The following is a 27,174-nucleotide window of genomic DNA, read 5'->3' on the forward strand; positions in this document are numbered from 1 at the left end:
CCGCGCAAAGAGCGCACGTCTGCCCTTGCAGCTGTGACCTCCCACCAGCGGCGCAAACAAGCGCCGCTTTGCTTTGTGCTCCTGTTGGGAACTGCCAGCCCCTAACGGCGTGCAAGGCTCGGTTTTCGGTAGAAGGTAAATAGTAACCAAGCTGCGCCGGCTGGGAGAGAATAAACCAAAGCAAAACACTGGATCTAGGTGGGGGATCTGGTTTCTGAAATTGCACGGAGCCAAACCGGCAGGGCCTGAACCAGTGACATGCTGCTGCTTCCTCTGACTCATAACTGGGTTTTCGGAGAGGTTTTCAGGGAAATTTCTTCAGCAATTCCTGTGTTGTTGCCTGACTCATAGCGAAACACCGAAGTCATTATTAAAGTGAAATTGTAGCAAAAGAGGCTGTGAATGGTTGGTATTTACCCATTTAAACATACTATAAGCCATATTGCACCATGCAGCACCCTTTACCCAATATTTAAATACTATTTGTTTACAATGGCTAACAAAAATTCTGTCATATGAGGAACATGGGATGTTAAACAACAGGTTTGTAACGGAAGGTTAACCTGTTCATTGGAAGGTTCACCAAGGCATGGGGGAGAGGACTGGGGCTCTGCTGAAGCCTCCACCCCCGAGGAAAGACCCCAAACCTACAGGGTTTGCTTTGCGACTCGCTGACAGTGGTGACGTGTGGGCATCCGTCGCCCTCCCCCTGCAACAGCTCCTTTGCTTTTTGAATTAAAACCCAAACCGTTGCTGCAGAAGAAGGGACTGAAAAAAAAAAAAAAGAACCCCTCAAGTCTGGGAGCTCATATTTGCCTTCTCACCAGCTCTGCAGATACTTAATTTGAACGTTGCTTCATCTCCTGTCTCCCTCATGTATCATCGCTAATTAAAGTACACACTCCCTGCACTTACCCGAGCGAGGATGTGGGAGGCAGGAGAGGCTCAGCCTCATTTGCCGCTGCTGGATTGCCTCTGCAGAGCCAACCACAAGGGCAGCGGGGTGCTGCTCAGAGCCCCCAGCCACCCAAATGACACTGCTGACTTCTCCCCAGCTCCTTCAGCCTCCCCTCTGCATCCCTGCTCCGCTTTGTTCCCATCCCTGGGATGTTAAAGCGTGTGAATACAGCCCACAGCAGGCTCAGAGACCATCAGTGCCTCCCAAAGATTCAAGGAGATGCCTTCCGAGAAGAAAACACCAAAAGCAGTGGGTTGGACGTTTGGACAAAGCCATTCCCTTGTCCCAGCCTCAAGTGTCCAAAAACGCCTGGGCAAAGTGCTGCTGAGAACTTCCACGGCTCTGAATAATTAACTCCCAGAGCTATAAAAAGCTACGAGGGAATGGAATTTAGAAAAATCTAGTTTTAGGATAATTATAGCACAAATCGGGAGAACACTTGGACCCAAGACAGATGTATTAGTAGGACAGCTGAGCGCAGTGGGTCAAATTCATGCTCGGCAGCACTGCAGAGCCTTCTGCAGAGCTCCTCCGAGACAGACTCAGCCTGGGGAGCCAAAGCAGCCCAAGCAAAAGCACCAGCCAAAGCAGCACTTGGATAGACGAAGTGAGTAGAAATCTAAAATACCACTTCTTAATATAGAAAACATTGAAACGAGGGAAATTATTTCAGGTTAGCATTCATGCCCCGGGTGTAAATGGGGAGCAATATTTTCCAAAATATTTTGCTATGACACTGCTTTAAGCACCCCTGCCCCCCATCCTGTATTACCACACCTACTGTGTTACAACTGGCCCTATAAAATCCCAGTTTGTTTGCAGACCTTGTCACTTCGGGGCTCTCCGAACTCCAGGTGCCGGGACTCACATGTTGCTGGAGAAAGCAGACCTTCGCTTTTCATAGCGGTTATGTTTCTGGTCCGTATTTCGCATGGGAAGTTTGAAAACATTAACACCGAGCACTGAGTCACCAGCAAGCAAATGCACATTTTCTTCCAGATTTCCAGTTTTTAAGCAAGTCATTGCTTTGTAGTGTCCAGTTCGAGGTGCTGGGTCCTTTACCTCCCGGTCAAAGGCACGTGCTGAGTGGCAGAAAGGCATGCCTGACCCTGAAGAGCACCCAGATGGTGCAAAAAACCCTATTACAGGGGAACACTGGTGTTCCCCTGAAGCTTATAGCCTCATGCAATAAATCCAGCCAATTAAGGAAGGACTTGATGTGCCAGTTCATGCTCCCTAAAGTGTTTCCTGAGTACACAGCTCGTGCTACACAACAAACACAGGTAACTGGGCATTTCTGGCAGAGACAGAGATGTGATCATCCCACTGCACTTGTCAGGCTGCACCTGGAGTGCTGCGCCCAGTTCTGGTCCCACGGTTCAAAAAGGCGTGGATAGATTGGAGAGGGTCCAAAGGAGGCCATGAAGATGACCAGAGGGCTGGAGAACTGTGAATAAAGATTGAAGGAGTTAGGTATTTTCACCCAGGAGAAGAGAAGGCTCAAGGAGACCTCATCACAGTATTCCAGTTCTTACAGAGCAGCTACAAACAGGACGGAGGCTCCCTCTTCTCAAGGGGAGAAGACAAAGGACAATGGGTACAACCTGCATCAGGAGAGGTTTCATCTTGATATAAGAAAGACATTTTAACGGTGAGAACACTCACTCACCAGAATAACCTCCCCAGGGATGTGGCAGAATCCCCTTCACTGGAGGTTTTCAGGATGCGACTGGACAGGGTGCAAGGCAATCTCACCCGGGCTCTCTTTTCCCATGAAAGCTTGGACCTGATGACCTTTCTAGGTCCCTTCCAACTTGGGCTGTCTTATGGTTCTGGGATTCTCTGAGTTACATCTAGAAAAAGACCATTACCTTCCTGCCTGGCTGCTGGCTGATCTGCAGGTTGTTTTTAGGTTGCATGGATTCACAAGGCGAGAAGACTTTGAGGCAAATGGGAATCACCTGTGTTAATTAAAGATCCCACAACAGTTTTATGATGGCCAGCATTCATTAACCCTCCTGTCCTGCGTTAGCCCACATTTCCATGACCTCTCTGTTACAGCATTATTCATCCCCATATGAAGTTATTGGGCACAGTCACAGCAAGTGCTAAACAAGTGCTGTTTCCATAGTGGTGAGCAACGACCTCCTATATACCTTGTTTATTAAGAGCACAGGCATCCTCCAAGGTAAAGGGCTCTCCTCTAAGCTCATGTCACTCCTCGAACTTAAAAAGTGCTTAAGAGAAGGCACGTGGTGTGAGCAGCTATTGTCTCCATCACCTCCAAGCACGGCAGCCGTTTGTCACGACACACAGCAACCGAAGGGAGGAAGCAAGGATTGGGGTGCCAGCCAGAAACGCATCCTGCTCTGCCCCATTAGGGCCAGTTGAAAAGAAGAGCATGTGGTTGGGGTACAGATGGGTACAGATGGTGAAGATGGAGCCTATCCTTACTACCTTATAGGCGACACCAAGCAAGTGGGAGCAAAGGGGAGGGCTCAATGACAACCAAAAGCAATACTGCCAAGTTGGGAAAAAGGCCTGGAGAAAAGGGAGAAGCTCCATGAAGATGCATGCGAGGTAGACAGGGACGAGCAGCTGTGCAAACACAGACTGGGTTCAGCTGCAGCAGCTCTGCCAAAAAAAAAAAAAAAAGGTCTGAGAGGGCGGCTGTGGATCGCACACGGAGCATGAATCAACAGTGTCACTGTTGCTGTGGAAATGCCAGATGTTTCAGGGCAGATAAAGGAGGAGCAAGAGCCTATAAAACATGAAATTACCCTTCCACACCAGTCAGGGTGTTGCACCAGGGCTCATGGAGAGGCATTTGCACTGCGCCTGGCTGCAGGATGGGAGCAGGGGCTGGCAGCCTCAGGATGCAAAACCTGGAGGGAAACATCATCCTCCAGCTGTGTAACGTGTTGTCTTAAGTGGAGGGGAATGCCTGTGGTGTGTGGGGAAAAAATATCGGCAGGTAAGGGCAGAAAACGGCCAGACTGGGCGGCTGGGGGGGGATTGAAATTTCCATCACGCTACCAACAGGTCAGACAAGTGGTGGTTAGAGATGATAAAGCGGCACAACCTGCCTTCAGGCTGGAGAAAAGATTAAATGAGCCCCTGCGAATCTTTCCAGCCTTGTTTTTTTCTATGATTTATCAGAGGATTCACAGCTAGAGTTTCCCACATTTAGGGTTTAAAACGCAGCTCAGCTGGCCAGCCCCGCAGTGAAGATGCTGGGAGAAAACGGAGACACTCCTGCCTACACCAGGGGACACCCAGGTGGAGCAAAACCCACACCAAGTCCCCAGCACGCTGTGCTCCAGTCTCCTCGGGAGCTGAGAAGGCATCACACATAAAATATCAGCAAAAAATTACAGACAGGTCAAAATCAGAGTAGTATTTCGGTTCAGCTTTGTTGTTGTGCATCTAGGTTTCTTCATCTAGGTTTTCTTTTCACACAGGTGCACAAGAGGATGAGGGACAGAGGTCACAGATGCAGCAAAGGAAATTCTGAATAGAAACTAGGGAAATATTTCCATCACAAGGGTCAAGCACTAGAAAATGTTGCCAAGAGAATCTGCGGTATCTCCATCCTGGGGTTTCAAACCTTACTGGCACTGACCCCGGGCAACCTCTCCTAGCTTTGAGGTCAGCTGCACTGGGATCAGGGGTGGCTCTAAGACCCCAGAGGACCTTTCCACAATGAAAACAGAGGTAAAACAAGAGTTTTCCAAGCAACACAAGAATTTCCCATACTTCTTAATGCCTAAAACACACTTTCCCTTGAAAAAGTGTGCAACAGTTGGCATTTGTCCCCAGGCTGCCCCAGTCCTACCCAGTGCCCCCAGGCAGCCAGCCCAGGGCTTGCTGCTGAGTCTATTGCACACCACATCCTTGGCTCATCTCTGCTGCTAAGCTCCAGGCTGCTCGATAAGGACAAACATCTCATTTACCTGCCTTGTTTCATTACAGTGGAATGCAAATAGGGTACATATACTGATATGGTCTTAGGAAAAAGAAAAAAAAAAAAGATAAATGAACATCCTTTCTTTCATTGCTGTCCCTCTGCAGCGTGGGAGAGGACAATTTATGCTAATTCCTCTCCCATTCTCATAGTGTTTATTGATTTTTCAGGGCCTTAGTAAATCCACCGAATGGCAGCCAGAGAAGACACACCACAGCAGTAGTGGGTGTCATCAGCACGGCCCCAAAAAGCACCTTACAAAGACTGCAAGACATTATCCCTACCTGAACAAAAAGGGGGAAAACATCAAGACTAGTGTCTTACTCAAATCACAGAGAGCGCCTTAAAGCCCTGAACACACCCAGCCTCGCAAGCCTTCCCCATGTTTTAACGCAGGCATTGCTCACATCTGCACCAGGCCATTTTTCCTTCTCTCTGCCTGCTGAATGCCCGGCAGTGGCAGGGCAGAAACCATTTTGACACTCAGAGCCAGGGTGATGTGGCAAAACAGGGCTATTAGACGATGACTGTCTTGTAACCGAGCCAAGTTAGCACAACTCCGGGAGCCCTACGCTGATGCAACCATGACAGCATGTGCAAGGAGACTCTCCTGCTTCCTTACAACACTTTTCTGCCTATTAGCTAGAAAATAAATTGGTAGGAGTGTCCTGTTTCTTTGCATGGAGGTCAGATACCCAGAGCCAAGATAATGTTTAAAAACAGCACGGAAATTTCTTGGTTAAAACATTTCAAACCCGAACGTACCTTAAGATCCATGGTTATAAAGGGATAGGCAGGGCTGATGGGGCTGTCATCGCCTCCGTGGTGTGGCTCTCTGATAAGCGGGGTGCTTTGTCGGAGGTGGTGCCCAAAGAGCCTTTCCGGGTGCTCGCACAGGGAAAGGATAGACGAGGCAATCGATCCACTTGAATTTAAAAAGACAGATTTATGAAGAATAATTGCCTTCTAACTTGGCAGAGAATGTGTGCTGCCTTCAAGGGATTCACAGCTGTGTCCTGTTCTGGTGGAGGTAACCGGGCTTAGAAAAAAACATTTGATCTATTCTTCCTTCCTTAATTCAACAGAGCTGAGAGTCTCCCAGGATATTTCTATTAGGATTGCAGCAGGCTTTCCTTTTCGATGTGTTGGCAGAGGATATCTGTCACACTGATGGAATTTTCTACATGGGAAGTATCACCAGCACTTACAGTAGACAGCAGCATATACATCACCCCAACGGCTGACTGTGTGTGTTGTAGGGGCAGCGAGATGGGATGCCTTTCCCTCCGACTACAAATGCAGGTTGCCTTGAGCAACGTGAATTTCGCAGCCGGATTTCCATGTTTTGCACCATTTCTGTGCTAGACTGACAGTGCTGGCATTTAGCTTCATTAAAAACTAAGCCACAATTAAGTGCAAAACAAATAGATTGAGCTGCAGAACCACTCGTGTTTGTAGCAAGCTTCCCAACTTCATCCATCATTTCCTGCAGCTCTGTGCACAGATGCCTGGCTCTCACCTTTTAAAAAGATGGATTTATTATTTTTTTTTTTAAGTTCATATTTGCACAGCATTTGAGCACAGCTGGAAACTCCTGGTATAACCTTCCTCCCAGGAGGAGGAGGAGACAAAACATCCCACAGGAGCTCCTGAGTGGTGACCTGAGAATTAAGCGAGATAAAAAAATAATGAACTTAAAAGAAGAGGAAAACCAAATTCAGCTTCAAGCTCCTGCTTTTGTTTTTAATTGTGGATACAGAGTGCTACTGTAATGGGCACATATGATGTTGGCAGCATCAGCACTGGATCCAGCCTTTATAGAAATATGATGCAGCCACCGCTGGAATCGGTTTGCAGACCCTCTCAGACACCACCAGCCGGCACTGACTCACTCTGAAGCTCGTAATTTATCTTTTGTTACATATACAAAGAACTTGAGTAGAGTTATAGAGTCATATTTCCAAGGTAAATCATTAGCACTGACTGAAAAGGCTGTCCCATTAAAAATGTGTTTCCAGGAAATTTTATGCACGCAGCTGAAGCTCCCCATGTGTGCTAAGCACATCCTTTCTCTGCTGAAAGTGTCTCAAGGCTAACTTCTATTATGTGGACTTTTGTAAAGCTAGAAAAAGCCTTCTGTGATGCATGCAATGCTTGATAGGTTCTGTTTGATGTAGAGGAACCCAAACATTACTCAGGTCCATGGACCAGGGTAGGGGCCTACCCTTCCCTTTGGTGAATCAAGGCTGCAGGCGACTGGACCACAGACCTGTCCCTCATTTTGGACTCAAAGTGTGGATGAAGCAGCCCTCAAAATGAAATGTATGCTAATATATTACTTACATTATATTGTTAAATGATATATTTCTGCTAAATTCAATATTTGAGAGTTTTTAAGTCTATCCTGCTTTAAAAGTAAGACTCTGAAACACTTTTTCATGTTGATATGGTGGTCAAAAAAGCCATTTAAACCATCTCTCTGCCAGAAAAGCAATGCCCCAGAGGAGCAGTTTTTCAGCCTTGTTTTAAATATCCCCACATTTCCCTGAGAAGCCATCCAAAGGTCTGTTTCATGACCTGCATAGAGAGTTTCTCCTAGCACTTACAGTATATGCATGTGTTAAAAGTGTGCAGAAGTCAAAAAAAGGCTTCAGAAAAATTTTCCAAATGATTAAATTCAATTATTTGAGTTTACTCTTGCAAATCCGTTACTATTTTCTAGCAGCTCTACAGACTTGACAACCGTGGTACCATTGGCACGGCAGCCCATCACGGTGGTCGAACTCGGGGCACAGAGGCAGGTCCCCCATAGGTATCAGTGTCATGGCAGCACTCAGACAGCTCTGAGAGCCACATCCCCTTGTGCTGCTCCTCAGGGGCTCTGCCCAGGCTGCCGGGTGCTCTCACAGCCCCCACACCCCATGAGGGTGCACCCTTGGGCTCTCCGCAAGGCAAGACATCCCAAGACCGCTAAGCTCACGTTGGAAACGCATTCCTCTTGCTAACGTTACAAAGCAACAAATGTGTCGCAGAGGCACCAGGCTGCTTCTTCAAAACAAGCCCACATCAGTCATTCACAACGGCAGTGCTGTTGCTCACAGCTCCCCGGCTCTGAATGGGAGCACAAAGCACCCCCCGCACCCCGTCCTCCTCCCTTCGTGACTCAGCGGCAGCCCCCGCCTCTTCCCCAGCCTTCCCCTCTCGGCGAAGGTTTTCACACCCGGCCCGTGCTCAAGCTGTGGGGCTGATGCTTCTCTGTGAGCTGTGCCCCTCGGCTACCCACTAATTTATCGTCTGCTGGGTCCCAGGCTTTTCACCGAGCAGAGTCAGTGTGGGGATGCAAACGCTGACAACCCTTTGCAGCCCTTTCTTTGAGACCCAAGTTGTCTCTCCTCTCTGTCATAAGCCCTTAACCTAGACAGCAAGTAAGTGGAAGGGTTCACCACAGGATGGCAAATGGACTCCTTCAGACTGGGCTTTGAACCGTGCAGAGCTCTCCATTTTCTGTAGCTGGTGTTGATGCAGAAGTTATTAAGTTCAATATCTCCTCCCTCCTGCACCTTTCTCTCGTGAAGTATCACGCATGCTGCGGTGTGATGTGCTCTGCCAATCTGTCCCAGTTGCGATGATGAAGCTTGGCAAAGCAATTCAGTCCTTGGCTGGTATTATATAAGATATTAGAGTGCTCTTAAACACGCCTGCCAGCAATTCGATGGTGTTGCTTAAACACTGTCACTGGAGACTTGTCTGCCTAATGCTGCAGCCATGTTTCTCCAAGGTGGCCTTGTCCAGCAGCAGTGACCGAGGAGGCTTTCCTATGAAATGTCTCAAAGCTTTCCTGCTTCCCTCTGAGGTACTGGCCTATTGTTACATGCATTTATGGGGCACCCCAGGTGCCTTTCATTAGTTCTTACCCAAACTGGACTGTTTTGATCCGTGGATCCCCTCAAATTAACCTGCTGGAGCAGTTACAGCAGACTCTCACCTTGCAGGAAGATATTCACGTTTTGCTTGTTATTTCCAGTCCATTTGTTGAGGAGGATGCTAAGAAACCCGTTTGCCCTGAACTGGATCTTGGAAGGTCATATGCCCCAATGGTTACAGACCTACCTGCCTGCCCACCACCTTCTCATGGCTCAAGTCCCAGGTCTTCCCTGTGTTTTTTCTCTGCCCTTGTTCCTACCAGCCAGATCACCCCTGTCTATCTTTACATCTGTTCCCCACTCACTAGTCTGCCTCGTCTTTGTCTGCTCTTCACAGCTCTTCTTCATGCAGCCATATGCTTCTGCTGCAAGCATAGCATTTCTTTGCTCTTGGCTTCAGTGCTCAGTTACAGAGGAAGAACTCCCGAGATTAAACTGGGCTGGAGCCTTGGGTTTGGAGATGAAATCATCCAAGAACTTACCCACTCCACCAGATATCTAAAGGGTACATGAAGCAGTGTGTTTTTCAGAGGTTTGTATCTTTGCCAGACTTAGGTGAGAGGGAAAACTGATAACTGATCCAGTATTGAATCAGATCCTCCTTCTGAGCTTCAATTCCTGCTCAAAAATGAGGCACTGCAGTTTGGGCACAAGAGCTCCAAGAATTCTGACTTAAGGAAATTAAACTTGTTTGTGTCAGACTTTTTCCAAATTTGCTAGATCAGATTTGCTGAAACTTGCAAATCAACCAGCTCTGAGAATAGGCAATGTAATACGTAATCCACTTGGATCCAATCTCCTTTGACAAGGCACAGGCAGCTGAAAGCCAAACTTGAGAATGGAAATTATTGAGTAACTCTAAGCCTACATGGCTGCGGTACTTCAAATGTCCTTCTCTTTTAAGAATCTGGAGGCACAGAGAAAATGGAAACCTTGATGAAACACAGGTTATCTCTAATAGATTTCATATTTGGTAACATAAAAATAAAGACTATACGAGCTTTATCTACATTAAGAGCCAGAAAAATGTCAAGTTTTGTTGCCAGTGAACATTTAGAGTGCCTCCTAAATCCTCAGTTCAAACTTCTGAAAGACAAAAAATGCAAGATTGAGTTACAAGATGAAAGAACACCATTCATGACTGTACATTATAACTCAGGAATCCCTTTCTCTATTACCCCCAAAGTAGGTCTCTATGTTACCCTGAACCAGGCTTCAGAACATGACATTTCCAAGTAATTTGGGCCTGTCAAAGGTTTTAGTTTACTCTTAATTAGAAAGGGGTTCTCACCTCAAAACAAAGCTGACATTTGCTCTCATTTGCTCACGGCAATTACGTGTTTACCTAGCACTCAACGCAGCAGAGCCCCAAGCTTTGCCCTTTGAGTGTTACAGCATTACGAATCAACAGCATCACATCTCTATTACCAGCACAGCTTTCCCACCAGCCATTCTTCTACCTCCACACCTCCTCTTTCCCACATGCAGACACAGATATTCACCTCTGAACAAGGGGAGCATCTGCGGATCCTTTTTGGAGGAGCCTCTGGCACTAGTTAATCTGGCCTTGGGGATCTGTTCTCCCTACGGTAAGGGAGGAAAAAATGGTACCTCTGGTTTGGGGGTGTTTTAGGTCTTCACGTGAACCTTTCTCCTTGCAGATATCAAGCTACCAGATCAACCCCAAATGCATGTTCTCAAGTTGACTCTGAACCTATCTAGACAAGCCAGCTGCCAAACAAGACTTCTTCATCACACCATCCTCATCCCCAGCCACACACCCTTTCTACGGTTGCTGTCACAGGCCCGGTGAAGGACTGGATATTTCCTCTTCCAGACCTTCACGGAGATAGAAACCTTGCACAGAGTGACTGTAATAACTATTCTTCATATTGTCCAGATCTTCCACTGCACAAAATGTTAACACATGGAGCTGAATAGCACCATTAGTCATTTACCAGAAAGAATGACACAAACTTCAAGAAGAAAATAGAGCTACTCTCCTCAATAACTCAGAAGAAGCTATGCTCTTTCAAGACTCCATAAATATGTCTTTACCCATTATGTAAAATTAATTTCCGTATCAGACTGAACTAAAGAATTATTAGGAATATCAGAACAAGATGAAAGGTTGCTTAAAATGGTCTGTGTTACTGATTGTATCAGTTACTACTTACAGCTTTAAAAAAGTCAATGCCATCTAATAGCATCCATATTTTATCTGTTGAGAAATCTAATACTCTCAGAAAAGAAGCAATATCAGACTGCATGGTCAGTCTTATTTGGTAGAGAAAATAGAATTCTAAGAAATTTAATCTTGAACAATAAGAGAGAAAATAGTGAAACCCTGCTGATATGTTGCATATGCACGTGGAAGGGGAGAAGAAATTAAATTATTGTGATGAATAAGGAAAACATAAATAATGAAGATGCCAGCATAATGTATTCTTTGTTTCTGATGTTGATCAGGAAAGATAAGAAGATTGCTGCAATATCACACCATCACTCTGAATGCATTGTATTTAACATATAAATTAAAATTCTGCCAATAATCCCAGGTACAGAGTTGCATGCACGTGAAGAGTTTCATTTCTGAAATTCAGGACTGTAATGGTCAGTGTCTCATAATCATATTGACATCTCTTTCTCCCATAGCTGATGTAACAAACTACCACCTGTATGCTGTATGTCCTATGGTAGCACCCAGATGCCCTGACCTGTGGTCCCGTGGTGAGAGAACCTGCAGATTTAGCTGACAAAGGTTGGGGCTGCTCGGCCTGGACACCAACAAACAGTGGAGGGCAGGGAAGAGCAAGGCAGTAAGTGGATCCTAGGAATGGAGCACTCCTTTCCTTCATTTGAATGCACCTAGAAATGCCAGGCACGAGCGAGCATAACTAGATTAGTCTCACAGCAAAGAAAAACTCTCTCCAAGGGATAATCTTACCTCCCGTTGCACAGCAGTTGTGTCAGAGCTTGCGTACTCCCTCACCCAGCACACGGCAAGCCCATGCACACTTCCACCAACATCATTGAGGTGCATTAACAGAGAGTGGGTATAGAGGCCTTACTACCTCCTTTCAAAATGAATGCACCAGAACACTTCTGTGCTTCACACGTGGACAGAAGCGTGTTTTTGCACTACAACAGGGGGCTCAGTACGGGACACCAGGTCACACTAGCTGCTGGCTCTCAGCTGCTGTTGCAGACTGGCTTCTGTGGCATGGATGGGGACATGCAGAACCCTCGTCCACCCTTGCCAAGAACCTCACCTCGTCATCACCCAGGGCAGAGCATGACGAGTGAGCCCTGCCCTGTCCTGCCAGCCTCCCAAAAAGAAGAGCATGGTGACTTGCCCTGAGCCCCGAGGGCAGGCAACACGCCGCAAGGATGCTCAGCCTTGTCTCTTGTTTTACACCCCATGCCATTAACGTGCTAAGAGACATTTTTTTTCCTCCTCTCCTTATGTTTTGAAGGATTAGCTTTGTTAGCAATCTGCTTAAGCTGCCCCAGGAACAGAGCACCAGCTCACAGCACCATGCTACTGATGTTAGCCTTGTTTTGGCACTGATAACCCTATTGCAGACATTTTGTTCAGACAAGTTTAGTATGTATTTTAGCATCTGACATCCTCCCTTTCTAACATATCTTCTTTGCTAAAAAGCAATTTATTTATTTATTTATTTGCTACATTTTTGTCTGCCTTTAGACTAGCTCTGTCTCCTTGATCTCGTCCATCCACAAGAATAGCGTAGTCAAAAGAAATCTGCCTGATTGTAGCAGACCACTGATTTGGAGTGAGAGTGCCTACTCTAAAACTCTGCCTCAAATCAGCATCTGAGATGCTATTCCCCTGATCAGGATGACTTTTATAGTTAGCTTTAAAAAGCTACACATGATAAAAGCCAGTCAGCTGGCTCCCTGAAACTTTTAGATGTCATTATCCACATGTGCATCTTATGATTGAATCTAATGTGTGTGTTATCTAAATGCTTACTGCAGTGTTTTGTTACCCCAACTTAAATCTAGTTAGGAGTGTTACTCACCACTGTTATTTTAATAGGAGCCCACTCCTGAATTGCCCTCATGATCTGGATTCCTTTTCAGTGAGTGAATTTCATGGTCCTGCAGAATTAGGGCTTACATTATTACAATTATGTGCAGAAATTACATGACCTTGTTTTGTATTTCCTTGACATAAAATTGTGTGTTTCTCATTAATTTCTGATTTTTCTGTCTGATAGCACAGTGATAATTTCTTCCTGAACATGGAGCATAATGTGCTCAGCTATTACTGCCTCCGAAAAGAAGCAATTATTTTGCTTACAATGCTTTGTGAATTGAGTTCACCAAGGTCTAGACAGAGGTGTCAGCTATTCTTCGCACAATCTGATATTTGCATGTTAATTGAATCCTCCTTTGAGAGGGCCACCCTGTTTAGCTCATCAGAGAAGAAGGAAGAAAGCTAATTCATACCTCGGAGGGGGCAGGTGAAGGAGGGAGGCCATTATCAACAGGAACAATTACTACATTTCCTTTATATCAGAGTTAAAAGACATGTATGTGCATAAACAAGACCAAGCCCACGGCTGCTCCTTTGAAGCCACTGGGGCTACACAAATTTGCCCTGACCGAGACTCTGAAGTATGCATACAGCAACAGTTCTCCTTAAAGAGCTGACTGACCACCTGCAATTTTCACCGTTTCAACTAGTTCTGCCAATTGCAGATAGAAACAAATCAATTTCAATCATACTTTGCATATTTTACTCAAACTTAAAAAAAAAAAAAAATCCTATTATCTCTCACCCATGATGATACAATATTTTGCAACGTAATAAAAGATGTAGATACACATGGTACTTTCTGAGGATTGGAGGACAGACTGCATTTGGACATCCAGAGAGCCATTTTTTTTCTGTAGTTCATAATTTCCTATTATAAAGTGTAAGTTAAAGATTTTCTATTCGCTTGTGACTTTTTTTCTAGGTAAATTAGGTCAAGCAGTATTTGGCTTAAAATAGATAGAAAGCACAAAACAACATTTAAAATGTGATTATTTTCATTGTATATTATTTAAATACGAAATGATTTAAATCTTAAATAGCAATTGCTATTAAAAAGTGTCTCATTTATTAACACACATATTTTTCTAAAGTGAGAGAACTGAACTGAATAGAAACCAATGGACCAAATCGAAACCATTCTATGACTCCATGAACTGGCCTGGTCACTACTAATAACGAGTTTGTTTAAGACATTAAAACCAGTAGAGGTAGTCTCCTAACATCTCGCTTTTACTTCTGTGTTAGTGCAGAAAATCACACTTTGCTTTTCCTATTTCCAATTTTCCTATTTTCCAAACAGATTTTTCAGCTTTCAATTAAGTCGTCATTGAGTGGAACTAGATGAAACAAAAACTCCACTGAATTCCTGCTGAGATGAAATAGCTGTAAAACTGTCTTATTATTGTGACAAAAAACTTGTTTTAGATGTTTGTATGATTACTTTTATGAGCTTAATGCACTTTCTTTTTCAAACTTTGGAAATAAGCAATGTCATTCTTAAATATTATGTTTTATTTATGTCTACTTAAATTTTCAGATATTATGGCCTCAACACACTTGTCATCCTTTCATGTCTTAAAGCAGATCATCAGTTTCATTATTGTAGTTTAATTTTAAGTTTGTTTCTGAACAAAATCTGTTTTAAATATCTTCTGTTTTTTAAAGCAACATGATTTTCTTTAATGAAAAATTAAATTCACTGTGAATAAATAAACATGAGAAGAACTGTTCTTGCTTTACTTCTGTTATAGTGGTTTCTGAACAAACCATTATCACTGAGGAAAAAAAACCTGAAATTATAATAAATGTAATGAGCTGTAAAGAGTTTGATTAATGGTGTGAAAAATGTTGCTGATGATACGGAGTTATTTAGAACAGAAAAACTGGAAGACAACAGAGGAGTTTTGGGAGGACCTCACAGCAGCACCTGGGCAGCAAGTTGGTAGTTAATTTATGGATAAATTTGAAGTGACACACATGGAAAAAAAAAATCCAAATCCTATAAAACAATGAATTTTAAACGATCTTTTTCCATATGTTTAATAGATGGGAGTTTTTGAGAAACAATCAACACAGCAGCTGTTACAAACAGAAACATAAAATTAAGGAGAGGAGCAAAGAACACAAAAGGAATCGGCCTGGCAGGACTGGAGCCAAGCAGGAAACATCTCCTGGCACATGGGTCAAGGGTCCTCCAACTCCAGCAGCCTAGATTGGAGCTGGGAGAGATGCAGAGGAGGACAGTGAAGCCGAGAGCCACAAAGTAGAATTGCGTAAATGAGGTGATTGTTGTTGAAGCTGTCTCCTAGCAGGTTTAATGCTCTCCAGCTCTTGTACTGGATGAAATGGCGAGCATGCAGAAAATATCTGACTATGAAACATCTCTGGAGCTCCTTGCTACTGGTTACAGTGCGAGGAAGGAGGGAACATGTTGCCACATGCTCACTGTTCCCTCACTCCTCTACAACTCCTCAAATCACAGTATTTCTGGGAAGGGCTGTATCATCATAAAGGCAGGGACATGCACCTGAACAATCACGTAGATACTGGTAACATCTCAGAAATTAAATAGGAAATGCTTCTCATGGAGAAGCAAGCAAGATTTACATTTCTGTTTGAGATATTTAATTCTGGTGTTGGGAGTAACAAAACCTGAATTTGGACATTTGGATTTGCTAACTGATATTGGAAAGCAATCCAAAAACTCAATCTATTAGCCTGATTACGAGAATAGCAATGGAAGACTCATTTATCAAACAAGTCATAAAAGATTCAAGTGTACTTGACCACTGGCTGACTCCATCTCACAAAACGCATTTCAGCATCTCTGAGGCCCAGACTTCAACCCTAACACTTAGCATTCAGAAGGCACCTCTACAGCTTGACTGGAAATCCACCCACATATCTTATTTAAATCTCCAATTTCACAGAAACTTCAAAAGAATGTAAAACAACAGAAACCCAATACTGCCTTTCACCTCGCCAGGCATTCACTGTACCTGAAGAGCCCCTTGGGAATGATGCACCCCCAGCAGACACTTGTTACAGGATGTGGCTGGATGTGAGGGGGGGGCATGATGAGCAGAACAAGCTCAGGATGGCAAGTAGAGGGTAAGAGATAAGGAATGACTCAGTCTCTCCATTTTTCTGGCTTAACATCTCGTTTATCACAGAATCACACAGAATCACAGAACTGTAGGGGTTGGAAGGGACCTCCAGAGACCATCAGGTCCAACCCCCCTGCCAAAGCAGGTTCCTTACAGCAGGCTGCCCAGGTAGGCATCCAGACGGGCCCTGAATATCTCCAGAGAAGGAGACCCCACAACCTCCCTGGGCAGCCTGTCCCAGTGCTCCGTCACCCTCACCGTGAAGAAGTTCTTACGCATGTTGGTGCGGAACTTCCTGTGATCCATTTTGTGGCCATTGCCCCTTGTCCTGTCCCCACAAAGCACTGAAAAGAGGTTGGCCAAATCCCACTGTCTCCCACACCTCAGGTATTTATACACATTGATGAGATCCCCTCTCAGCCTTCTCTTCTCAAGGCTGAACAGACCCAGGTCTCTCAGCCTTTCCTCATAGGGAAGATGCTCCAGGCCCCGTATCATCTCTGTGGCCCTCTGCTGGACTCTTTCCAGGAGATCCCTGTCTTTTTTGTACCGGGGAGCCCAGAACTGGACACAGTACTCCAGGTGAGGCCTGACCAGGGAGGAGTAGAGGGGGAGGATCACCTCCCTTGACCTGCTGGCCACGCTCCTTTTAATGCACACCAGGTACATTTATAACACTAACAACAGCACCAGGTTCTTATTTAGCCCTCGTTTTCATTAGTCCTCAAGCACTTTGCAAGGAGAGGCAGTCACCTCTCCTCCAAGCCCTTTTTGGGACCGCATCACCCAGTGCATCACCCTGCACCACCCCTGCACTCGCTTACAGCCCAACGTGCATCTCGTTTTCTTTAAGGGCAGTGCTAAGGACATCTGCCAGGAGCAAAAACAGTGTTTATCCACAAGGCTCCAAGAGCCAAAAGGTTCCTGATTTAGATCTCCCCGACTGTTCCCCTCCCCACAAAATAAGTGTTTTGCTGTCATGGAGACAGACAGCGCTGATCTCTGCCCTTTGTTCTGAAAAACAAGAGACGCTCGCCTGAAACCAATTCGGATGAACAAGACTGTCCACCATCGGAAATAGTTCAGCTGTTAATAATTTGGTGGTTGACAGAATGGAGACATAAGAAATGAAAATATTTCCTCCTCCTGCTTTGCCACAACCTTGCTTTCCCAGTGGTTTGGGAGTTTCTTTCTAATGTGTAACCTCAATTTTTTTCCTACAAATTTAAACTCCTCATCTTATCCACCAAGAACTGATTTCTCCTTTCTTTTCCACCTCCCCCAGCAGCCTCATGCCAGGGGTCACCCTGAGCCTGTGCCTCTGCCAGCCCTCCCCTGACGCAGGGCTGCCACCCACACTCAGGGTCCTCATCTTCCCCCATCCTTGCTGTCATTGACTCACCTCCTATGGATTTAGTATGTTGTTGTATTTTTTTTCCTTTCTTTCTTTTCTTTTTTTTTTCCCTTTCTTTAAGGTTATTCTGAAGTCTCACCCTCCCCCCTAAAGCACTTTCAGCTACTACTGCTTGTGTCTTGTCTGCAAATTAACAAGCTCAGACCGCCTTGCTCCTGTCATCCAGGTGGTCACTGAAGAACACAGGAGCAAAACCCTGTCCAGGATGGGTGCAGTAATGCCCAAGTAAAAACTTCATTTCATTTTGAAGTGAACCCTTACCATTCCCCTTCCAGGTTCAGCCCTTCCTGGTCAGACACAGCACCCAAAAATCTGGGGACAGTATTTCTGATACCTATTTTTTTCCCTTGGGCACATTGGCTTTTACCGGACTGTAAAAGAAAGTACACGGGAGTTTTTAAGAACAGAATGTATCTGCTGCTACCTGCCTCCTGCAGCCCTTCCAGGTGCTTTCCAGCAGTCTGTTGTTCCCCTGGCACTTGGGTGGGGGGAAGGTACCTTCAGCTGACTCATCTGTAAGTCATTTCCTTCACTTTCTCTTTGGTATATCTGCAGGCCCCCGGGCTTCCTCATCCATCCCTTGTGGTCCTCTCATCGCTTTATCTTCAAAGGTGGGAGAAGAATGAACTCTTAGCTCCAGGAACTAGCCTCTATCCTGTTCTCTTCCTATTCTGTGTTGAAAACCTCAGCTGGGGATAGGAATTATGCTCACAACGAAAGCATGAGCAGGAAGGCAGGGAGCCCTGGGACAGCAGTGAAATACAAAGCTGGAGCCTGTGGGCTCCCGAGGAGGGCAGGAGGCTGATGCTGTTGGTGTGCCCAGTACCAGAACTGAAGGCAAGCACCTGAGGGATGCCTCTGAAAGATGCAGACTAGTCAAAATGAGGAGGGATCTCTCAGGCAGCCCAGGATGGAGTGGTTCTGAGCAGCCTTTGCATTAAACAGTAGAACCATAAAAGCTATAGCAGCTTTGTCTGGATGTCCCTATAGAGCATCCCCACCTGTGGGACCGTGCCCAGGCAGCAGACCTGAACGCATGGGCAGATAACCCTGGCCCTGGGAAACTGCTTTCTGGCCCCAAAACAAGCCAATACCCTGCAATTTCCTAGTTAGGTGAAAGATAAAGAGGATGGAAGAAACCAGCAAACCAAACAGGGTTACTTGACCCCAAGAATGTACATGCATATAGTGTGAATGCAAACAGATGACATTTGTGTCATTATTAAAAACTGGCAATAAGTCTGAGGAAAAAAAATAAAAAGTATAAGAAAAAAACAAAAAAACACGCAGGCTGCAAGGCTACAAAAATGTTACAGGTAGAAGCAATATTTTTCTGAGGATCTTTTTGATTAAAATGCTGATGATGTTGCAGACTCTGGTCCAGGAGCCTTCAGTGGCTCTCCTGTCACCAGTGAAACATTCCCACCTTGGAGAGAATTTCAGGCAGCCACGATCAGCCCCACCGCCAGCTGTGGCTGAGAATGGATGTTTAGTAACTCGACTCCAAACCTGGCTGAAAACCAGCATGGGCTGCAGCAGGGCCAGGGGATTTGACTCTTCTTCATCTTGCAGAATCGGACTCCCACTGGCAGCGTATTTGATAGATTGCCAACAAAAGTGGAGTCAGCCCACTGAGTGATGCTCTCTGCATCTCATTTGAATTCCAAAAGGCCTGCTTTTTTCCCCATTAATGACAGGAATAGCAGGGTAGCTCTGAAGTATTGAATGATTACAAATAACATTCAAAAAATATATTTCATTCAAAAGGACCGTTATAAACAAAATCATCCGGAGTTACAGTCTAGTCTATGCCACCATATTCTTGCTCTGCTCCCCACTTTAAAGTCCCAATGAAGTTGTATAAGCAGATGGGGATCTTCAACTCTTGTTTACTACTTCTGTGCCACAGTTTTACTGAAAATTAATAGTTTTATGACTGCTCATAGCCTTGTCCCATTATACTAAGTATTTAATGTACACAGAGTTACCTCTTTGGGGAGCAGACTTACCAGGCTCAGCAAATAAGGGGCAAAGGATCCACATTCCAGAAACAGAGAAGATCTAAATCCAAGTGCTTAAGTCACACTGAAGTAAAACAGAAATAAATAACATTCCAAGTGGAGTCAAGCTCTTAAAATTTTATTTACTGGCATGGACCTACCTGAGTTGGAAAGAAAAATCTACGGCAGATATAGGAACTGATGCCTCTTTGATTTCAGTCTAAGGTCTTAAGTACTCAGCAGCACAGGCCCACAGAGGTACCTGATGTTTATGTGGTCAGAAAAGCCCACCCTTTCCTTCAGAGCCCATGGTACAAGTTTAAGCATTAGCCCCTGACGTTCCCACCTGATGCAGGATAAACCAGGGGCTTTAATCATGGCATGGAAGCAGAGGGGATGTCCATGATGGACCATCTGCTCCAAGAGCAGCACTAGGGATCAAGCCAGCACACCCCAGCTTTCCAAACTGGGCACAGACTGGGTGCACCTTGCATGGATGGGGGGTACTGCAAACAGAACAGTGATGGCTTCCAGTAGCTGAGACAGTCAGTGGATGACACGCAGTGAGGAGAGCACACAGTAGAGCCAAAACGCCATAAAACCATTACCATTAACCACAGCTTTTGAAGTGATTGTGTCTCTTCTACATCATGAACAAGGAAATCTCAGCAGCTGATATTGGGCCCTTATTCATTACAAAACGTAAACCTGAAAGTTCCCATGCTTATGGGGAATCCCCTTGTTATGGATACCGAGCCACTAACCCTTCCCCTCAAACTGTAAAAAAATTCTCACAGTTTGGTTTTACAGCAGAACAACAGTCAGCAATAAAAAACATCCTTTTCCTAAAGTGAAAAACGCTCAAGGGAGTTAGAGACTGAAATCGATATACTCAGAAATGCTAGTTTAAATTAATATACATGACTACTAATTGGACTGCAAGTTAATCTATTTGAGCACTTCTCTAATCCAAAAGCCAATATGTTTGCATTATTCAAAAGAACAAAAAGAATCCTTTGAATGCATATCTTCAGACCCATTACATTTCAGCTATAACTACTCACCCTCTGCTTTGCCATTTCGTTATTAGCGCCCCTGCCAATTTTCGTTTGATATGTGATTTCAGTGCGCCTGAGAAGGGCTGCATCGCCTGCACAGGGAAGCTACTGTTTACTCGGAGAAGAAGGTCACGAAAAGTATTTGACATGCTGCATCCCAGAGCTGAAGGCCAGCCTGAAAAAACGGCCTGGTGCCTTGAAGGGATGGAGAATAGGTCGAAGGGTCATCCGGGGATGACTTAGAAGGTCACCCCTTCTCTCCTTGCAGAAGTTTGCAAGCATGGACAAGCTGGGGTAGGGGGCAGAGCCAGCCCCAGGGAGGCACAAGGGCTGGGGAGTTTGGGGAAGGTCATCAGAGGGTTTTACTGGGGAGCAGCCTCACAGGGCCACCACCGAGGGACTCGACGGGACAGGGGAAAAGCCACTGAAGCTGCTGCCAGGAATGACAACTATGAACAGCACTGTATAAATGAATAGCACTGTATATATGAATAAAAGTGCCCAGCACTTAATTGTATTGGGAAGAACTGAAGTAGAATCTGGGTCGTTTCCATTATTTTAAGGATCTTCTATCTCTCATTATACAAATGCACATGGCATTAACCCATTCAATCTAAATGTAACTCTTTCATCTTAATTAAAAAAAAATGCTGAAAACTTTCCACAGGTTGCTGTATGCGAACTCACCTATTTTATGATGCAGGCTTTATTTTGGCAAGTGCTGAAATCAAGAATTATGCTGATGGGGGAACCAAAACCAGCTTAATCCTCCCCTCAGTCTGGGGATCTTTGATACAGTATGCCTACTATAAGCAGACTGTTGTTATATTTTGCCTCTTGACTTAATTAAAGTCTCTTACGAGATGCTGTATTAGTAACTACTACTTTCCCCATCCTAAAATGAGCCATCTCATCTAGTACAGTAATTACAACATCACTGAATCTGTATTCACAGCCTGTTTTTAAATAGTTCCCATTTCTAAGCGGAGACTGAAGATGTTTGTGGGTAGAAATGCTTATACTCCGTGTCCTGGGCTATATTCAGTCAGAAATGCATGGATCACACAGCAAACCCCTTAACAGGAAAACTGCTTAATGTGCCAGTAAATGACACAAACTTTGCATTCACGGGGCATTGTCCTCAGCCCTGCAAGGTTGCCACCATCCCAAGAAGCACGCCAGGATGGAAACAGAAAGTTTTTTTATTTTCCAGCTGGAAACTGGGGTTGAAAGCAGTCATTTCAAGCTAGGAAAGGGACTGAGCTGCCTTGGTTGGACCCTCTAGACCCAAGGACTGGTCCCAGATCTGCAGCTGATAGCACAACCACAGGCGACCCCATCACACTGTACAAGAGTTTCCTCCCCACTATTCACCTTGCATTTCATTACATGAGGAAACCGAAGCCAACAGATCATCATTTTGGTAATGACTATAAAGTGCTTGGCACAAGCTACAGCCGAATTGCAGGAGGAGCTTTTCCAGGTGATAGGGGATGACAGAGACTGACAGTACTCCAAAACGTCAGCAGTTACGCAGGCTCCACGTTACACCCAAGCCAGCTGTCTTCACTTGATAGCATCGCCTGCAATCCACAACTCCTGTCTCTTCAAAGAACCTCTACGTTCAGTCTGCTGTTGCCGTTGTGACTTTAGGGAGAGGAGGAGGACAGGACTTTCTGGATTTTGTAACTTGTTGCCACTCAGGAGCGCTGAGCAGAAGCGATGGCTCTAATCACTTTAGTGCTTGGCCTCGACCCATCACTGGGACACGTATTCCTCTTACCCCATCGCTCCCTGCCGGCTGCTCGCACCACAGGCCAAGAAAACTTTACCTATGATTAAAAAAGAGAACTTCAGGTACAAAAGGAAAAAAGCCACTGAAAATAGAAAAAAAAGGAAGGAAAAAGGAAAGTTCAGTGCCTGTGCCTGACATCTCAGAATAACAGCAAACTCATTAGGGAAAAGTGCAGAGGAAGGCAGACCATGCTTTTTCATAACAGCCTACCTCTCTTTTTGACATTTTTTTAAAGAAACTGAAATCCTTGTTAGCCTTTGAAATCTGAACCCTGCTCACATAGCCTCCCTTGCATCCCTCCTAACTCTGCTGTGGCTGATCACTAACACGATGCCAAAGTCTAATCTAGGCTTTTTCTGTATTCAAAGGCACTGCACTTGCTTGATAACTAACAGTCTATCTACATATATACACGTATATATGTGTTTTTTTATAGATATACAAAACTTTAATTCACTCCTCTGGTTCTTGGTCCCATTGCCCCCAGCCTCATCTCTTCTGCTGGTTACTTTAATAAGCAATGATTTTTTTACATGAGAGACGGATGAAGATGCAATGAGACCACCATAATCACAAGAGATTAATTATCTGGGATTCAGATACCTGTTCCTAACAGATGACTCATGCGAAGAACTCCAGAGAAAGGATGGAAAAGCTCAAATCCTGGGTTGGCTGGAGTGTGGGGAGGTTTATTGCTCAGCGAATGCTTGGTGATAAATTTTTATCATGCATACATGAAGTGAAATCTATAACACACTGATCTCCCATACCACGGGCAGAACTAAACCATGCCATTTCAGCAGTCCATCAGTTCAGTCTTTGCATTTTTTTCCCCTCTCTTTGCACTCCAATCCATTGCAAACTGTAAAAATTATGTTTTGCAGTATCTCTTTTAATCCAAGTTCCATGCAGAAGAAAAACAGACACCCCAAGCACAAACTGCTGTGGGATTGTGCCTGAAGGAAAACAAGAAAGCTGCTGGTTTTTTTTTCTTTCTATATTTATTTATTTATTTATTTATTGGTATGACATGGTTGTGTTACCACCACATCATGCTCTCCCTCAGCCCAGCCAGTTGCTCTTGGGGTTTATTAATTGCTCTGCAGCAACCAGCTACTGGGGGAAGCGTGCATTTCTGCCTGGGCTGAGAGCAGCTGCTATCACATCCTCCGTGCTGTGCATTGCATCCGACCCCCTTCATCACTGACATATCTTGGGAAGAATTTCCATTAAAAAAAAAATAAAGAAAAAAAAATAAAGGAAAAAAAAACCCTTAAAACCTTGACTTTGTAGTAGGGATGAACTAAAATTAGAACTTTAAATTCTGGCCTTTGTTAGTTCTCATTGATGAAGGGGCATCCAAATTAAATTCCTGAAGTTTACAGGAAAAGATGAGGCTGTTTTCTGGCACCTTTTGAAGTAACATTACTGTAAGAAACATGGATTGGGTAAGATTCCTGCATTGTCAAAAACTCAGCCTAAACCTCAAATACCTCGGTTTTTACAGAGAGCCTGTAACAATAGTGCCTGAGTTCCTGCCAAATATTCTGGGGACATTTTATGGACTGGAAATTGAGGGATGGAAACCAATTAATTTTCCCAAGCTTAAAAAAAGACTGTGACAGAGCCAGGCACTGATTTGAGATTGGAGTCTCAACATGCTGCCTAATTGCAAGCCTATCTCCCCCCCTCAGGCCCCAGCTTTCTATAGCTTTCTGCTATTTCCTCGCTAACCCACCTCTAAGTTGCTTTTCTTCCCTCATTCCCATCAGATAATTTATGATGCTTTCAAATTTTTACTGCTAGAAGTCAGGGAACACCGTCCCTGGACCTCACAAATTTAGTGCCTGAATTTGTTTCAGGAATAAGAATAACACAATGTTGTATACATTTGCAGAACTAAGATATTTCTGCCATCTATTTCTTTGAAGCTTTTATTGCTCTTTCCCTCAAAAATTATTCACTGTGGCAGCAATGGAAGAAAGTGCTTTCTTCTCATTCCACTTTATATAAGAAAGTGAGAAACGGAACAATTGCAGTGGGGTAAGCAGACCCTGAGATATGCTGGTCAAGCACCTACAATCTAACAAATACAGGAGCTAATTAAATCAGCCTTCATTTTCTAAGCTTATTCTGTACCTCTAGAAATGCTTCATTTGTTATGAAGGGAGAAAATGAAATGGAAATGGAAAAGAACAAGAAAACTGACCCCTACAGCAAGCTAAAATTTCTTCTAAAAACAACAAAAAGTATTTATACCTTTTACATCCTGTTCTCACCTTCACAGAAGCAAAATCTGGGGGTTAAGAGAGTTTAAAGCTTCCTCAATGGTACCCTGAATCTTTCCATTGTTAAAATGTTAGAGAATTGTCATTTTCCTTTAAAACTGAACCAGCTGTTTGTGGAGAGCAGGGATTTATTCTTCATGGGTTCTTTATGGATACGAAAGTATCCAGAGCTTTTTTCACTGGCCTGGCTTTTAAAATCAATATTTTAAGTATTTGTTACTTTCTAGAGAAGTTGTACCAGCAGCATTTTCAAGTTTCCAGTGCTGGTTTTCCATAGCCCAAAATTTCACTTACTGACCTTTGGCTTAGTTCTCCAAAAAGTATATGGTGGAAGCCATGTGGTTTCTCCAAGACATTTGTTCTGTGGAGCAGAGAACATCTTGTTCCTGCCCTGTTTTAGCACGGGCAACAGATTGTCAGCATGAGGTGGTCCTTGTAAATGCAGGAATTGTTGTTCATCCAGGTTTGCACTTTATTGAGTGATCATTCAGAGGTAATTCCAATGAGTGCATGTAAATGAAGTGCAAGGAAGTCTTATACAGTCCAAGACCTTCCTTTCTTGCTAGTGAGTGTTTATTAAATTGGATATGAGTCCAAAGCAGAGGAGGATTACATGAAGGGATTTTCTAATAAAGTGACAGCCGTGCTGATACAGTTAGGGGAACCTTGAGGTCCAAACTTTCTGCAATGTGAAATTCAGCCTCTAAACAGAAGTGCTGGCCAACAGCAGGCGTCCTTGGGTTTCTGCATCAAAGGTGACCTCATGCCTGCTTTTGCCTTCAACCCTGTCCCCTTCAACAACTGCCTTGGATCTGCTTTTGGAGCACACGCAACAGCAATGCCATGGCTCTGGGCACCCACAGAACCTGCTTCTCTCTGACGGGTGGAAATAAAAACCAACCAGAGCAAGAGACAGGCAAACCACTGATCCCTGCAGGGCTGGTTAGGGATTAACACTATTTAGAAAAGTCAGTGTAGACAAAGCTTTCCTATATATATATATATTTATAAGGGATGTTCAGTTGCAAAAAACTTTTTCAGGTAACTAAGAGCATTCATTTGGTGAAGAGCATTATGGTGAACCCAAAATACTAACATGGAGAGAAAAAGAAAAAAAAAATGAACTCTGTAAAATGTCTATATGTGTATATATGTAATTTTGGAAGCACAGGAGAGAAGGAGAGAAAGTACGTTTGTTAAAAGTGAAACAACCAAGCCTTATGTAGAAAGGTGGTTGGGTATAGTCTAGGAAAGATCTCACATCGGCCTACATTGTCATGGAAGGTGCAATTTACTGAATTCAACATATGTAATAATAAAGACGTTTTCTGATGGAAGACAGGGAGCTAGTTTTCCAAAAACTGCAAGCTACACCCACAAACAACTGTTGACGTTTAAAAAAGCATTGTGCATATAAAATGCCATTCTGAAAGCCTTAAGGTCTCCATTCCAATCTTTCAGAAGATATAACAGAGAGAAATAAGCTAAAAAAAAAAGCAGCTGCAAATTTTAGGTCAAAATTTTGACCCAGTCCTCCTCCAAGCACATTTAAATTGCTCATCTTCACCAGATCCTCAAGTTTAGGTGTGTTACAAAAACAAACAAACAAACAAATTCAATTTCAAGGAGACCAACAGAAAATAAGTTATGACATAGGTACTTCAACGTAAAGAAGAAATAATTGCCCTTAGCTTGTGTTACCCAAGTAAGTGTGCAGCTACCAGATTCAAGTGACATGAAGGAAAAAAAGATCAATGCTTAAGAAAGATGCCTAAAATATAAAACAAAACTCTCTGAAAACTGAACAGCTGAGGAGGAGAATGTATTCATTTTCTGAAAAGGCTGTTCTTAGCCTGCAGTTACTGAATCAGAATCTAAGTATCCCGAATTATCTCTAATTGGCTCAGCATTATCAGGCCTTTACCAGAACGCTGACTCCTCGCCCCTCAGCCACAACTCCACATACATATACAGAAGACCTTTTCATCATTTTGGGTGCAGCATTACAATAAGAAGGTTAGAAATGGCTGGCATTTCAACCCTGCCAGCTTGGATCATCACCAGGCTGCAACACAGTCGCAGTGAGAAAAAAAAAAAAAAGTCAAAAAGAGGAGCTCTACTGAGCAGGATGTGGTCCCGGAATGGTTTAGTAACTACTTGGAAAGAGCTATTCAGCAAAATCAATGGATTTAGCCCCAAATGGGGTGTTCCTCATGGGGATTTTTTCTGTTATTTTTATTTTTTAAAATTTTTTTCTCCTTTCTTCCTCAACCCCATGACCAATGCTCAGGGAAGATGCTGCACAGATTTTGCAGAAGGTACTTTTTCTGCAAACCCAGTAGGGTCTTGCCCACTAAATTGACAACCCACGTCCTCAAGAGCTCACCATCACGCTGTCACTTCGCCTGGTGACCCAACACATGCAGCTGGTCAGGAGTTTGAACACCCTTAGCACACAAAGCAAGTCAAGACGCTTCAGGATGTACTGTGTGTGGCACGGAGAACTAACCCGAGAGGACCTTGGCTTCAGAAGTTGCATTCCCATGCTGTGGCATCCTGTTTGGTCCTTGTCTCTGAGACGCAGTGAAATCATCCCCTCTC

General features: G+C 44.2%; 1 long non-coding RNA gene across 1 annotated transcript; it reads right to left on the reverse strand.

Annotated features, from left to right (window-relative positions):
- Nucleotides 1–19,555: 19,555 nt before the first annotated feature.
- On the reverse strand, nt 19,556–25,308 carry LOC310895963. Its single transcript, XR_014581073.1, has 2 exons — nt 24,872–25,308; nt 19,556–22,322 (listed from the first exon to the last, which is right to left on the reverse strand). It is a non-coding gene; the product is annotated as an uncharacterized lncRNA (long non-coding RNA).
- Between the last annotated feature and the right edge of the window lie 1,866 nt (nt 25,309–27,174).

The sequence above is a fragment of the Anser anser genome, assembly GCF_964211835.1.
Source record: "Anser anser genome assembly, chromosome: 3".
Taxonomy (NCBI): domain Eukaryota; kingdom Metazoa; phylum Chordata; class Aves; order Anseriformes; family Anatidae; genus Anser; species Anser anser.